The sequence below is a fragment of the Amia ocellicauda genome, chromosome 21, assembly GCF_036373705.1.
Source record: "Amia ocellicauda isolate fAmiCal2 chromosome 21, fAmiCal2.hap1, whole genome shotgun sequence".
Classification (NCBI taxonomy): Eukaryota; Metazoa; Chordata; class Actinopteri; order Amiiformes; family Amiidae; genus Amia; species Amia ocellicauda.
The window spans coordinates 4,270,572-4,284,227 of record NC_089870.1 but is presented as its reverse complement, the minus strand read 5'-3'; the positions used below and the strand labels follow the sequence as shown (position 1 = coordinate 4,284,227).

General features: G+C 38.7%; 7 non-coding genes across 7 annotated transcripts; all 7 read left to right on the top strand.

The window, feature by feature from the left end:
- Nucleotides 1-1,493: 1,493 nt before the first annotated feature.
- On the top strand, nucleotides 1,494-1,565 carry trnac-gca (transfer RNA cysteine (anticodon GCA)). The gene has a single exon. It is a non-coding gene; the product is annotated as a tRNA-Cys (tRNA).
- Nucleotides 1,566-3,508: 1,943 nt separating this feature from the next.
- On the top strand, nucleotides 3,509-3,580 carry trnac-gca (transfer RNA cysteine (anticodon GCA)). The gene has a single exon. It is a non-coding gene; the product is annotated as a tRNA-Cys (tRNA).
- Nucleotides 3,581-5,069: 1,489 nt separating this feature from the next.
- On the top strand, nucleotides 5,070-5,141 carry trnac-gca (transfer RNA cysteine (anticodon GCA)). Its single transcript has one exon. It is a non-coding gene; the product is annotated as a tRNA-Cys (tRNA).
- A 1,943-nt stretch (nucleotides 5,142-7,084) lies between these two features.
- trnac-gca (transfer RNA cysteine (anticodon GCA)) lies at nucleotides 7,085-7,156 on the top strand. Its single transcript has one exon. It is a non-coding gene; the product is annotated as a tRNA-Cys (tRNA).
- Nucleotides 7,157-8,645: 1,489 nt separating this feature from the next.
- On the top strand, nucleotides 8,646-8,717 carry trnac-gca (transfer RNA cysteine (anticodon GCA)). The gene has a single exon. It is a non-coding gene; the product is annotated as a tRNA-Cys (tRNA).
- A 1,489-nt stretch (nucleotides 8,718-10,206) lies between these two features.
- trnac-gca (transfer RNA cysteine (anticodon GCA)) lies at nucleotides 10,207-10,278 on the top strand. The gene has a single exon. It is a non-coding gene; the product is annotated as a tRNA-Cys (tRNA).
- Nucleotides 10,279-12,221: 1,943 nt separating this feature from the next.
- On the top strand, nucleotides 12,222-12,293 carry trnac-gca (transfer RNA cysteine (anticodon GCA)). Its single transcript has one exon. It is a non-coding gene; the product is annotated as a tRNA-Cys (tRNA).
- Nucleotides 12,294-13,656: the final 1,363 nt, after the last annotated feature.

Sequence of the window (13,656 nt, the reverse complement as noted above, 5' to 3'; positions counted from 1 at the left end):
ATTGGGTGTTTGTTCAATTGGTATCTTCAATCTGTTGGTTACCTTTTATTCTTGGTCAAGATTGCACCAAAGTCATTCCTTAGATATGGCAGGGTTTCCAGCTCAGCCTTTGTTATTGAATGACAATCTTTATTTTACAATTCAATGCACTATAGCTCAATGGTGGAGTATTTCACAACAGATCAAGTGGTCACTGGTCCAAAACCAGGTGCCCCTTAAAAGAGAAACAGGGTGTTTGTTCAATGTATATCTGCAATCTGCGGGTTCCTTATTATTGTTGATCAAAATTGCACCATAGTGATTCCTTAGATAAAGGAGGGTTTCCAGTTCTGCTTTTGTTATATAATGAGAATGTTTCATTTGCAATTGAACAGAGTGAATATCTCATTCATACATCATTTTTCTGCAGAGCAAGAGGTCTCTGGTTCAAATCCAGGTGCCCTCTACAAGAGAAATTGGGTGTTTGTTCAATGTGTATCTTCAATCTGTTGGTTACCTTTTATTCTTGGTCAAGATTGCACCAAAGTCATTCCTTAGATATGGCAGGGTTTCCAGCTCAGCCTTTGTTATTGAATGACAATCTTTATTTTACAATTCAATGAACTATAGCTCAATGGTGGAGTATTTCACAACAGATCAAGTGGTCACTGGTCCAAAACCAGGTGCCCCTTAAAAGAGAAACAGGGTGTTTGTTCAATGTTTATCTGCAATCTGCGGGTTCCTTATTATTGTTGATCAAAATTGCACCATAGTGATTCCTTAGATAAAGGAGGGTTTCCAGTTCTGCCTTTGTTATATAATGAAAATGTTTCATTTGCAATTGAACAGAGTAAATAGCTCATTCATACAGCATTTTACTGCAGAGCAAGAGGTCTATGCTTCAATTCCAGGTGCCACCTATGGAAACATGCTGTAATGAGTAGAATGTGCTTCTTCAAATTGTGAATTGCTTTATCTTCAATGGAAGTGAATGGTTTTTGTGATGTAATTCCATCACGTGTCTTTTGATGTTCGTCTTAATTAGGATATGTTTACGAGCATTGTTTAGCTCAATGGTAGAGAATTTAACTGCAGATCAAGAGGTCTCTGCTTCAAATTCAGGTTCACACTAAAAGTGATACAAGATGTTTTTTCCATGTATGTCTTCAATCTGCTGGTTGCAATTTATTTTTGGTCAAGATTGCACCAATGTGATTTCTTAGATGTGGGAGGGTTTCCAGCTCTGCCTTCGTTATCTAATGAGAATGTTTCTATTGCAATCGAACAGAGTGTAGCTCAGTGGTGGCGCGTTTTACTGCAGATCAAGAGGTCTCTGCTTCAAATCCAGGAGCCCCCTACGAAAACATGCTGTTATGAGTAAAATGAGGTTCTTTAAACAGTAAGTTGCCTTTTCGTTTGATGGTAGTGAATGGCATTCATAATGTTGGTTCCTCACGCAGGGCTTTTGATATTCATCTTCATTAATACATGTGAGCGTGTGTTCTACAGGTGGAGGGGGTATAGCTCAGTGGTAGAGCATTTGACTGCAGATCAAGAGGTCTCTGGTTCAAATCCAGTTGCCCCCTACAAGAGAATTAGGGTGTATCTTCAATCTGTTGCTTACATTTTATTCTTGGTCAAGATTGCACCAAAGTCATTCCTTAGATATGGCAGGGTTTCCAGCTCTGCCTTTGTTATTTAATGACAATCATTATTTTACAATTCAATGCACTATAGCTCAATGGTGGAGTATTTCACAACAGATCAAGTGGTCACTGGTCCAAAACCAGGTGCCCCTTAAAAGAGAAACAGGGTGTTTGTTCAATGTATATCTGCAATCTGCGGGTTCCTTATTATTGTTGATCAAAATTGCACCATAGTGATTCCTTAGATAAAGGAGGGTTTCCAGTTCTGCTTTTGTTATATAATGAGAATGTTTCATTTGCAATTGAACAGAGTGAATATCTCACTCATTCATCATTTTTCTGCAGAGCAAGAGGTCTCTGGTTCAAATCCAGGTGCCCTCTACAAGAGAAATTGGGTGTTTGTTCAATGTGTATCTTCAATCTGTTGGTTACCTTTTATTCTTGGTCAAGATTGCACCAAAGTCATTCCTTAGATATGGCAGGGTTTCCAGCTCAGCCTTTGTTATTGAATGACAATCTTTATTTTACAATTCAATGCACTATAGCTCAATGGTGGAGTATTTCACAACAGATCAAGTGGTCACTGGTCCAAAACCAGGTGCCCCTTAAAAGAGAAACAGGGTGTTTGTTCAATGTATATCTGCAATCTGCGGGTTCCTTATTATTGTTGATCAAAATTGCACCATAGTGATTCCTTAGATAAAGGAGGGTTTCCAGTTCTGCTTTTGTTATATAATGAGAATGTTTCATTTGCAATTGAACAGAGTGAATATCTCATTCATACATCATTTTTCTGCAGAGCAAGAGGTCTCTGGTTCAAATCCAGGTGCCCTCTACAAGAGAAATTGGGTGTTTGTTCAATGTGTATCTTCAATCTGTTGGTTACCTTTTATTCTTGGTCAAGATTGCACCAAAGTCATTCCTTAGATATGGCAGGGTTTCCAGCTCAGCCTTTGTTATTGTATGACAATCTTTATTTTACAATTCAATGCACTTTAGCTCAATGGTGGAGTATTTCACAACAGATCAAGTGGTCACTGGTCCAAAACCAGGTGCCCCTTAAAAGAGAAACAGGGTGTTTGTTCAATGTATATCTGCAATCTGCGGGTTCCTTATTATTGTTGATCAAAATTGCACCATAGTGATTCCTTAGATAAAGGAGGGTTTCCAGTTCTGCCTTTGTTATATAATGAAAATGTTTCATTTGCAATTGAACAGAGTAAATAGCTCATTCATACAGCATTTTACTGCAGAGCAAGAGGTCTATGCTTCAATTCCAGGTGCCACCTATGGAAACATGCTGTAATGAGTAGAATGTGCTTCTTCAAATTGTGAATTGCTTTATCTTCAATGGAAGTGGATGGTTTTTGTGATGTAATTCCATCACGTGTCTTTTGATGTTCGTCTTAATTAGGATATGTTTACGAGCATTGTTTAGCTCAATGGTAGAGAATTTAACTGCAGATCAAGAGGTCTCTGCTTCAAATTCAGGTTCACACTAAAAGTGATACAAGATGTTTTTTCCATGTATGTCTTCAATCTGCTGGTTGCAATTTATTTTTGGTCAAGATTGCACCAATGTGATTTCTTAGATGTGGGAGGGTTTCCAGCTCTGCCTTCGTTATCTAATGAGAATGTTTCTATTGCAATCGAACAGAGTGTAGCTCAGTGGTGGCGCGTTTTACTGCAGATCAAGAGGTCTCTGCTTCAAATCCAGGAGCCCCCTACGAAAACATGCTGTTATGAGTAAAATGAGGTTCTTTAAACAGTAAGTTGCCTTTTCGTTTGATGGTAGTGAATGGCATTCATAATGTTGGTTCCTCACGCAGGGCTTTTGATATTCATCTTCATTAATACATGTGAGGGTGTGTTCTACAGGTGGAGGGGGTATAGCTCAGTGGTAGAGCATTTGACTGCAGATCAAGAGGTCTCTGGTTCAAATCCAGTTGCCCCCTACAAGAGAATTAGGGTGTATCTTCAATCTGTTGCTTACATTTTATTCTTTGTCAAGATTGCACCAAAGTCATTCCTTAGATATGGCAGGGTTTCCAGCTCTGCCTTTGTTATTTAATGACAATCATTATTTTACAATTCAATGCACTATAGCTCAATGGTGGAGTATTTCACAACAGATCAAGTGGTCACTGGTCCAAAACCAGGTGCCCCTTAAAAGAGAAACAGGGTGTTTGTTCAATGTATGTCTGCAATCTGCGGGTTCCTTATTATTGTTGATCAAAATTGCACCATAGTGATTCCTTAGATAAAGGAGGGTTTCCAGTTCTGCTTTTGTTATATAATGAGAATGTTTCATTTGCAATTGAACAGAGTGAATATCTCATTCATACATCATTTTTCTGCAGAGCAAGAGGTCTCTGGTTCAAATCCAGGTGCCCTCTACAAGAGAAATTGGGTGTTTGTTCAATGTGTATCTTCAATCTGTTGGTTACCTTTTATTCTTGGTCAAGATTGCACCAAAGTCATTCCTTAGATATGGCAGGGTTTCCAGCTCAGCCTTTGTTATTGTATGACAATCTTTATTTTACAATTCAATGCACTTTAGCTCAATGGTGGAGTATTTCACAACAGATCAAGTGGTCACTGGTCCAAAACCAGGTGCCCCTTAAAAGAGAAACAGGGTGTTTGTTCAATGTATATCTGCAATCTGCGGGTTCCTTATTATTGTTGATCAAAATTGCACCATAGTGATTCCTTAGATAAAGGAGGGTTTCCAGTTCTGCCTTTGTTATATAATGAAAATGTTTCATTTGCAATTGAACAGAGTAAATAGCTCATTCATACAGCATTTTACTGCAGAGCAAGAGGTCTATGCTTCAATTCCAGGTGCCACCTATGGAAACATGCTGTAATGAGTAGAATGTGCTTCTTCAAATTGTGAATTGCTTTATCTTCAATGGAAGTGGATGGTTTTTGTGATGTAATTCCATCACGTGTCTTTTGATGTTCGTCTTAATTAGGATATGTTTACGAGCATTGTTTAGCTCAATGGTAGAGATTTTAACTGCAGATCAAGAGGTCTCTGCTTCAAATTCAGGTTCACACTAAAAGTGATACAAGATGTTTTTTCCATGTATGTCTTCAATCTGCTGGTTGCAATTTATTTTTGGTCAAGATTGCACCAATGTGATTTCTTAGATGTGGGAGGGTTTCCAGCTCTGCCTTCGTTATCTAATGAGAATGTTTCTATTGCAATCGAACAGAGTGTAGCTCAGTGGTGGCGCGTTTTACTGCAGATCAAGAGGTCTCTGCTTCAAATCCAGGAGCCCCCTACGAAAACATGCTGTTATGAGTAAAATGAGGTTCTTTAAACAGTAAGTTGCCTTTTCGTTTGATGGTAGTGAATGGCATTCATAATGTTGGTTCCTCACGCAGGGCTTTTGATATTCATCTTCATTAATACATGTGAGGGTGTGTTCTACAGGTGGAGGGGGTATAGCTCAGTGGTAGAGCATTTGACTGCAGATCAAGAGGTCTCTGGTTCAAATCCAGTTGCCCCCTACAAGAGAATTAGGGTGTATCTTCAATCTGTTGCTTACATTTTATTCTTTGTCAAGATTGCACCAAAGTCATTCCTTAGATATGGCAGGGTTTCCAGCTCTGCCTTTGTTATTTAATGACAATCATTATTTTACAATTCAATGCACTATAGCTCAATGGTGGAGTATTTCACAACAGATCAAGTGGTCACTGGTCCAAAACCAGGTGCCCCTTAAAAGAGAAACAGGGTGTTTGTTCAATGTATGTCTGCAATCTGCGGGTTCCTTATTATTGTTGATCAAAATTGCACCATAGTGATTCCTTAGATAAAGGAGGGTTTCCAGTTCTGCTTTTGTTATATAATGAGAATGTTTCATTTGCAATTGAACAGAGTGAATATCTCACTCATTCATCATTTTTCTGCAGAGCAAGAGGTCTCTGGTTCAAATCCAGGTGCCCTCTACAAGAGAAATTGGGTGTTTGTTCAATGTGTATCTTCAATCTGTTGGTTACCTTTTTTTCTTGGTCAAGATTGCACCAAAGTCATTCCTTAGATATGGCAGGGTTTCCAGCTCAGCCTTTGTTATTGAATGACAATCTTTATTTTACAATTCAATGCACTATAGCTCAATGGTGGAGTATTTCACAACAGATCAAGTGGTCACTGGTCCAAAACCAGGTGCCCCTTAAAAGAGATACAGGGTGTTTGTTCAATGTATATCTGCAATCTGCGGGTTCCTTATTATTGTTGATCAAAATTGCACCATAGTGATTCCTTAGATAAAGGAGGGTTTCCAGTTCTGCTTTTGTTATATAATGAGAATGTTTCATTTGCAATTGAACAGAGTGAATATCTCATTCATACATCATTTTTCTGCAGAGCAAGAGGTCTCTGGTTCAAATCCAGGTGCCCTCTACAAGAGAAATTGGGTGTTTGTTCAATGTGTATCTTCAATCTGTTGGTTACCTTTTATTCTTGGTCAAGATTGCACCAAAGTCATTCCTTAGATATGGCAGGGTTTCCAGCTCAGCCTTTGTTATTGAATGACAATCTTTATTTTACAATTCAATGAACTATAGCTCAATGGTGGAGTATTTCATAACAGATCAAGTGGTCACTGGTCCAAAACCAGGTGCCCCTTAAAAGAGAAACAGGGTGTTTGTTCAATGTATATCTGCAATCTGCGGGTTCCTTATTATTGTTGATCAAAATTGCACCATAGTGATTCCTTAGATAAAGGAGGGTTTCCAGTTCTGCCTTTGTTATATAATGAAAATGTTTCATTTGCAATTGAACAGAGTAAATAGCTCATTCATACAGCATTTTACTGCAGAGCAAGAGGTCTATGCTTCAATTCCAGGTGCCACCTATGGAAACATGCTGTAATGAGTAGAATGTGCTTCTTCAAATTGTGAATTGCTTTATCTTCAATGGAAGTGGATGGTTTTTGTGATGTAATTCCATCACGTGTCTTTTGATGTTCGTCTTAATTAGGATATGTTTACGAGCATTGTTTAGCTCAATGGTAGAGAATTTAACTGCAGATCAAGAGGTCTCTGCTTCAAATTCAGGTTCACACTAAAAGTGATACAAGATGTTTTTTCCATGTATGTCTTCAATCTGCTGGTTGTAATTTATTTTTGGTCAAGATTGCACCAATGTAATTTCTTAGATGTGGGAGGGTTTCCAGCTCTGCCTTCGTTATCTAATGAGAATGTTTCTATTGCAATCGAACAGAGTGTAGCTCAGTGGTGGCGCGTTTTACTGCAGATCAAGAGGTCTCTGCTTCAAATCCAGGAGCCCCCTACGAAAACATGCTGTTATGAGTAAAATGAGGTTCTTTAAACAGTAAGTTGCCTTTTCGTTTGATGGTAGTGAATGGCATTCATAATGTTGGTTCCTCACGCAGGGCTTTTGATATTCATCTTCATTAATACATGTGAGCGTGTGTTCTACAGGTGGAGGGGGTATAGCTCAGTGGTAGAGCATTTGACTGCAGATCAAGAGGTCTCTGGTTCAAATCCAGTTGCCCCCTACAAGAGAATTAGGGTGTATCTTCAATCTGTTGCTTACATTTTATTCTTGGTCAAGATTGCACCAAAGTCATTCCTTAGATATGGCAGGGTTTCCAGCTCTGCCTTTGTTATTTAATGACAATCATTATTTTACAATTCAATGCACTATAGCTCAATGGTGGAGTATTTCACAACAGATCAAGTGGTCACTGGTCCAAAACCAGGTGCCCCTTAAAAGAGAAACAGGGTGTTTGTTCAATGTATGTCTGCAATCTGCGGGTTCCTTATTATTGTTGATCAAAATTGCACCATAGTGATTCCTTAGATAAAGGAGGGTTTCCAGTTCTGCTTTTGTTATATAATGAGAATGTTTCATTTGCAATTGAACAGAGTGAATATCTCACTCATTCATCATTTTTCTGCAGAGCAAGAGGTCTCTGGTTCAAATCCAGGTGCCCTCTACAAGAGAAATTGGGTGTTTGTTCAATGTGTATCTTCAATCTGTTGGTTACCTTTTATTCTTGGTCAAGATTGCACCAAAGTCATTCCTTAGATATGGCAGGGTTTCCAGCTCAGCCTTTGTTATTGAATGACAATCTTTATTTTACAATTCAATGCACTATAGCTCAATGGTGGAGTATTTCACAACAGATCAAGTGGTCACTGGTCCAAAACCAGGTGCCCCTTAAAAGAGAAACAGGGTGTTTGTTCAATGTATATCTGCAATCTGCGGGTTCCTTATTATTGTTGATCAAAATTGCACCATAGTGATTCCTTAGATAAAGGAGGGTTTCCAGTTCTGCCTTTGTTATATAATGAAAATGTTTCATTTGCAATTGAACAGAGTAAATAGCTCATTCATACAGCATTTTACTGCAGAGCAAGAGGTCTATGCTTCAATTCCAGGTGCCACCTATGGAAACATGCTGTAATGAGTAGAATGTGCTTCTTCAAATTGTGAATTGCTTTATCTTCAATGGAAGTGGATGGTTTTTGTGATGTAATTCCATCACGTGTCTTTTGATGTTCGTCTTAATTCGGATATGTTTACGAGCATTGTTTAGCTCAATGGTAGAGAATTTAACTGCAGATCAAGAGGTCTCTGCTTCAAATTCAGGTTCACACTAAAAGTGATACAAGATGTTTTTTCCATGTATGTCTTCAATCTGCTGGTTGCAATTTATTTTTGGTCAAGATTGCACCAATGTGATTTCTTAGATGTGGGAGGGTTTCCAGCTCTGCCTTCGTTATCTAATGAGAATGTTTCTATTGCAATCGAACAGAGTGTAGCTCAGTGGTGGCGCGTTTTACTGCAGATCAAGAGGTCTCTGCTTCAAATCCAGGAGCCCCCTACGAAAACATGCTGTTATGAGTAAAATGAGGTTCTTTAAACAGTAAGTTGCCTTTTCGTTTGATGGTAGTGAATGGCATTCATAATGTTGGTTCCTCACGCAGGGCTTTTGATATTCATCTTCATTAATACATGTGAGCGTGTGTTCTACAGGTGGAGGGGGTATAGCTCAGTGGTAGAGCATTTGACTGCAGATCAAGAGGTCTCTGGTTCAAATCCAGTTGCCCCCTACAAGACAATTAGGGTGTATCTTCAATCTGTTGCTTACATTTTATTCTTGGTCAAGATTGCACCAAAGTCATTCCTTAGATATGGCAGGGTTTCCAGCTCTCCCTTTGTTATTTAATGACAATCATTATTTTACAATTCAATGCACTATAGCTCAATGGTGGAGTATTTCACAACAGATCAAGTGGTCACTGGTCCAAAACCAGGTGCCCCTTAAAAGAGAAACAGGGTGTTTGTTCAATGTATGTCTGCAATCTGCGGGTTCCTTATTATTGTTGATCAAAATTGCACCATAGTGATTCCTTAGATAAAGGAGGGTTTCCAGTTCTGCTTTTGTTATATAATGAGAATGTTTCATTTGCAATTGAACAGAGTGAATATCTCACTCATTCATCATTTTTCTGCAGAGCAAGAGGTCTCTGGTTCAAATCCAGGTGCCCTCTACAAGAGAAATTGGGTGTTTGTTCAATGTGTATCTTCAATCTGTTGGTTACCTTTTATTCTTGGTCAAGATTGCACCAAAGTCATTCCTTAGATATGGCAGGGTTTCCAGCTCAGCCTTTGTTATTGAATGACAATCTTTATTTTACAATTCAATGCACTATAGCTCAATGGTGGAGTATTTCACAACAGATCAAGTGGTCACTGGTCCAAAACCAGGTGCCCCTTAAAAGAGAAACAGGGTGTTTGTTCAATGTATATCTGCAATCTGCGGGTTCCTTATTATTGTTGATCAAAATTGCACCATAGTGATTCCTTAGATAAAGGAGGGTTTCCAGTTCTGCCTTTGTTATATAATGAAAATGTTTCATTTGCAATTGAACAGAGTAAATAGCTCATTCATACAGCATTTTACTGCAGAGCAAGAGGTCTATGCTTCAATTCCAGGTGCCACCTATGGAAACATGCTGTAATGAGTAGAATGTGCTTCTTCAAATTGTGAATTGCTTTATCTTCAATGGAAGTGGATGGTTTTTGTGATGTAATTCCATCACGTGTCTTTTGATGTTCGTCTTAATTAGGATATGTTTACGAGCATTGTTTAGCTCAATGGTAGAGAATTTAACTGCAGATCAAGAGGTCTCTGCTTCAAATTCAGGTTCACACTAAAAGTGATACAAGATGTTTTTTCCATGTATGTCTTCAATCTGCTGGTTGCAATTTATTTTTGGTCAAGATTGCACCAATGTGATTTCTTAGATGTGGGAGGGTTTCCAGCTCTGCCTTCGTTATCTAATGAGAATGTTTCTATTGCAATCGAACAGAGTGTAGCTCAGTGGTGGCGCGTTTTACTGCAGATCAAGAGGTCTCTGCTTCAAATCCAGGAGCCCCCTACGAAAACATGCTGTTATGAGTAAAATGAGGTTCTTTAAACAGTAAGTTGCCTTTTCGTTTGATGGTAGTGAATGGCATTCATAATGTTGGTTCCTCACGCAGGGCTTTTGATATTCATCTTCATTAATACATGTGAGCGTGTGTTCTACAGGTGGAGGGGGTATAGCTCAGTGGTAGAGCTTTTGACTGCAGATCAAGAGGTCTCTGGTTCAAATCCAATTGCCCCCTACAAGAGAATTAGGGTGTATCTTCAATCTGTTGCTTACATTTTATTCTTGGTCAAGATTGCACCAAAGTCATTCCTTAGATATGGCAGGGTTTCCAGCTCTGCCTTTGTTATTTAATGACAATCATTATTTTACAATTCAATGCACTATAGCTCAATGGTGGAGTATTTCACAACAGATCAAGTGGTCACTGGTCCAAAACCAGGTGCCCCTTAAAAGAGAAACAGGGTGTTTGTTCAATGTATGTCTGCAATCTGCGGGTTCCTTATTATTGTTGATCAAAATTGCACCATAGTGATTCCTTAGATAAAGGAGGGTTTCCAGTTCTGCTTTTGTTATATAATGAGAATGTTTCATTTGCAATTGAACAGAGTGAATATCTCACTCATTCATCATTTTTCTGCAGAGCAAGAGGTCTCTGGTTCAAATCCAGGTGCCCTCTACAAGAGAAATTGGGTGTTTGTTCAATGTGTATCTTCAATCTGTTGGTTACCTTTTATTCTTGGTCAAGATTGCACCAAAGTCATTCCTTAGATATGGCAGGGTTTCCAGCTCAGCCTTTGTTATTGAATGACAATCTTTATTTTACAATTCAATGCACAATAGCTCAATGGTGGAGTATTTCACAACAGATCAAGTGGTCACTGGTCCAAAACCAGGTGCCCCTTAAAAGAGAAACAGGATGTTTGTTCAATGTATATCTGCAATCTGCGGGTTCCTTATTATTGTTGATCAAAATTGCACCATAGTGATTCCTTAGATAAAGGAGGGTTTCCAGTTCTGCTTTTGTTATATAATGAGAATGTTTCATTTGCAATTGAACAGAGTGAATATCTCATTCATACATCATTTTTCTGCAGAGCAAGAGGTCTCTGGTTCAAATCCAGGTGCCCTCTACAAGAGAAATTGGGTGTTTGTTCAATGTGTATCTTCAATCTGTTGGTTACCTTTTATTCTTGGTCAAGATTGCACCAAAGTCATTCCTTAGATATGGCAGGGTTTCCAGCTCAGCCTTTGTTATTGAATGACAATCTTTATTTTACAATTCAATGAACTATAGCTCAATGGTGGAGTATTTCATAACAGATCAAGTGGTCACTGGTCCAAAACCAGGTGCCCCTTAAAAGAGAAACAGGGTGTTTGTTCAATGTATATCTGCAATCTGCGGGTTCCTTATTATTGTTGATCAAAATTGCACCATAGTGATTCCTTAGATAAAGGAGGGTTTCCAGTTCTGCCTTTGTTATATAATGAAAATGTTTCATTTGCAATTGAACAGAGTAAATAGCTCATTCATACAGCATTTTACTGCAGAGCAAGAGGTCTATGCTTCAATTCCAGGTGCCACCTATGGAAACATGCTGTAATGAGTAGAATGTGCTTCTTCAAATTGTGAATTGCTTTATCTTCAATGGAAGTGGATGGTTTTTGTGATGTAATTCCATCACGTGTCTTTTGATGTTCGTCTTAATTAGGATATGTTTACGAGCATTGTTTAGCTCAATGGTAGAGAATTTAACTGCAGATCAAGAGGTCTCTGCTTCAAATTCAGGTTCACACTAAAAGTGATACAAGATGTTTTTTCCATGTATGTCTTCAATCTGCTGGTTGCAATTTATTTTTGGTCAAGATTGCACCAATGTGATTTCTTAGATGTGGGAGGGTTTCCAGCTCTGCCTTCGTTATCTAATGAGAATGTTTCTATTGCAATCGAACAGAGTGTAGCTCAGTGGTGGCGCGTTTTACTGCAGATCAAGAGGTCTCTGCTTCAAATCCAGGAGCCCCCTACGAAAACATGCTGTTATGAGTAAAATGAGGTTCTTTAAACAGTAAGTTGCCTTTTCGTTTGATGGTAGTGAATGGCGTTCATAATGTAGGTTCCTCAAGCAGGGCTTTTGATATTCATCTTCATTAATACATGTGAGCATGTGTTCTACAAGTGGAGGGGGTATAGCTCAGTGGTAGAGCATTTGACTGCAGATCAAGAGGTCTCTGGTTCAAATCCAGTTGCCCCCTACAAGAGAATTAGGGTGTATCTTCAATCTGTTGCTTACATTTTATTCTTGGTCAAGATTGCACCAAAGTCATTCCTTAGATATGGCAGGGTTTCCAGCTCAGCCTTTGTTATTGAATGACAATCTTTATTTTACAATTCAATGCACAATAGCTCAATGGTGGAGTATTTCACAACAGATCAAGTGGTCACTGGTCCAAAACCAGGTGCCCCTTAAAAGAGAAACAGGGTGTTTGTTCAATGTATATCTGCAATCTGCGGGTTGCCTATTATTGTTGATCAAAATTGCACCATAGTGATTCCTTAGATAAAGGAGGGTTTCCAGTTCTGCTTTTGTTATATAATGAGAATGTTTCATTTGCAATTGAGCAGAGTGAATATGTCATTCATACATCATTTTTCTGCAGAGCAAGAGGTCTCTGGTTCTAATCCAGGTGCCCTCTACAAGAGAAATTGGGTGTTTGTTCAATGTGTATCTTCAATCTGTTGGTTACCTTTTATTCTTGGTCAAGATTGCACCAAAGTCATTCCTTAGATATGGCAGGGTTTCCAGCTCAGCCTTTGTTATTGAATGACAATCTTTATTTTACAATTCAATGCACTTTAGCTCAATGGTGGAGTATTTCACAACAGATCAAGTGGTCACTGGTCCAAAACCAGGTGCCCCTTAAAAGAGAAACAGGGTGTTTGTTCAATGTATATCTGCAATCTGCGGGTTCCTTATTATTGTTGATCAAAATTGCACCATAGTGATTCCTTAGATAAAGGAGGGTTTCCAGTTCTGCCTTTGTTATATAATGAAAATGTTTCATTTGCAATTGAACAGAGTAAATAGCTCATTCATACAGCATTTTACTGCAGAGCAAGAGGTCTATGCTTCAATTCCAGGTGCCACCTATGGAAACATGCTGTAATGAGTAGAATGTGCTTCTTCAAATTGTGAATTGCTTTATCTTCAATGGAAGTGGATGGTTTTTGTGATGTAATTCCATCACGTGTCTTTTGATGTTCGTCTTAATTAGGATATGTTTACGAGCATTGTTTAGCTCAATGGAAGAGAATTTAACTGCAGATCAAGAGGTCTCTGCTTCAAATTCAGGTTCACACTAAAAGTGATACAAGATGTTTTTTCCATGTATGTCTTCAATCTGCTGGTTGCAATTTATTTTTGGTCAAGATTGCACCAATGTGATTTCTTAGATGTGGGAGGGTTTCCAGCTCTGCCTTCGTTATCTAATGAGAATGTTTCTATTGCAATCGAACAGAGTGTAGCTCAGTGGTGGCGCGTTTTACTGCAGATCAAGAGGTCTCTGCTTCAAATCCAGGAGCCCCCTACGAAAACATGCTGTTATGAGTAAAATGAGG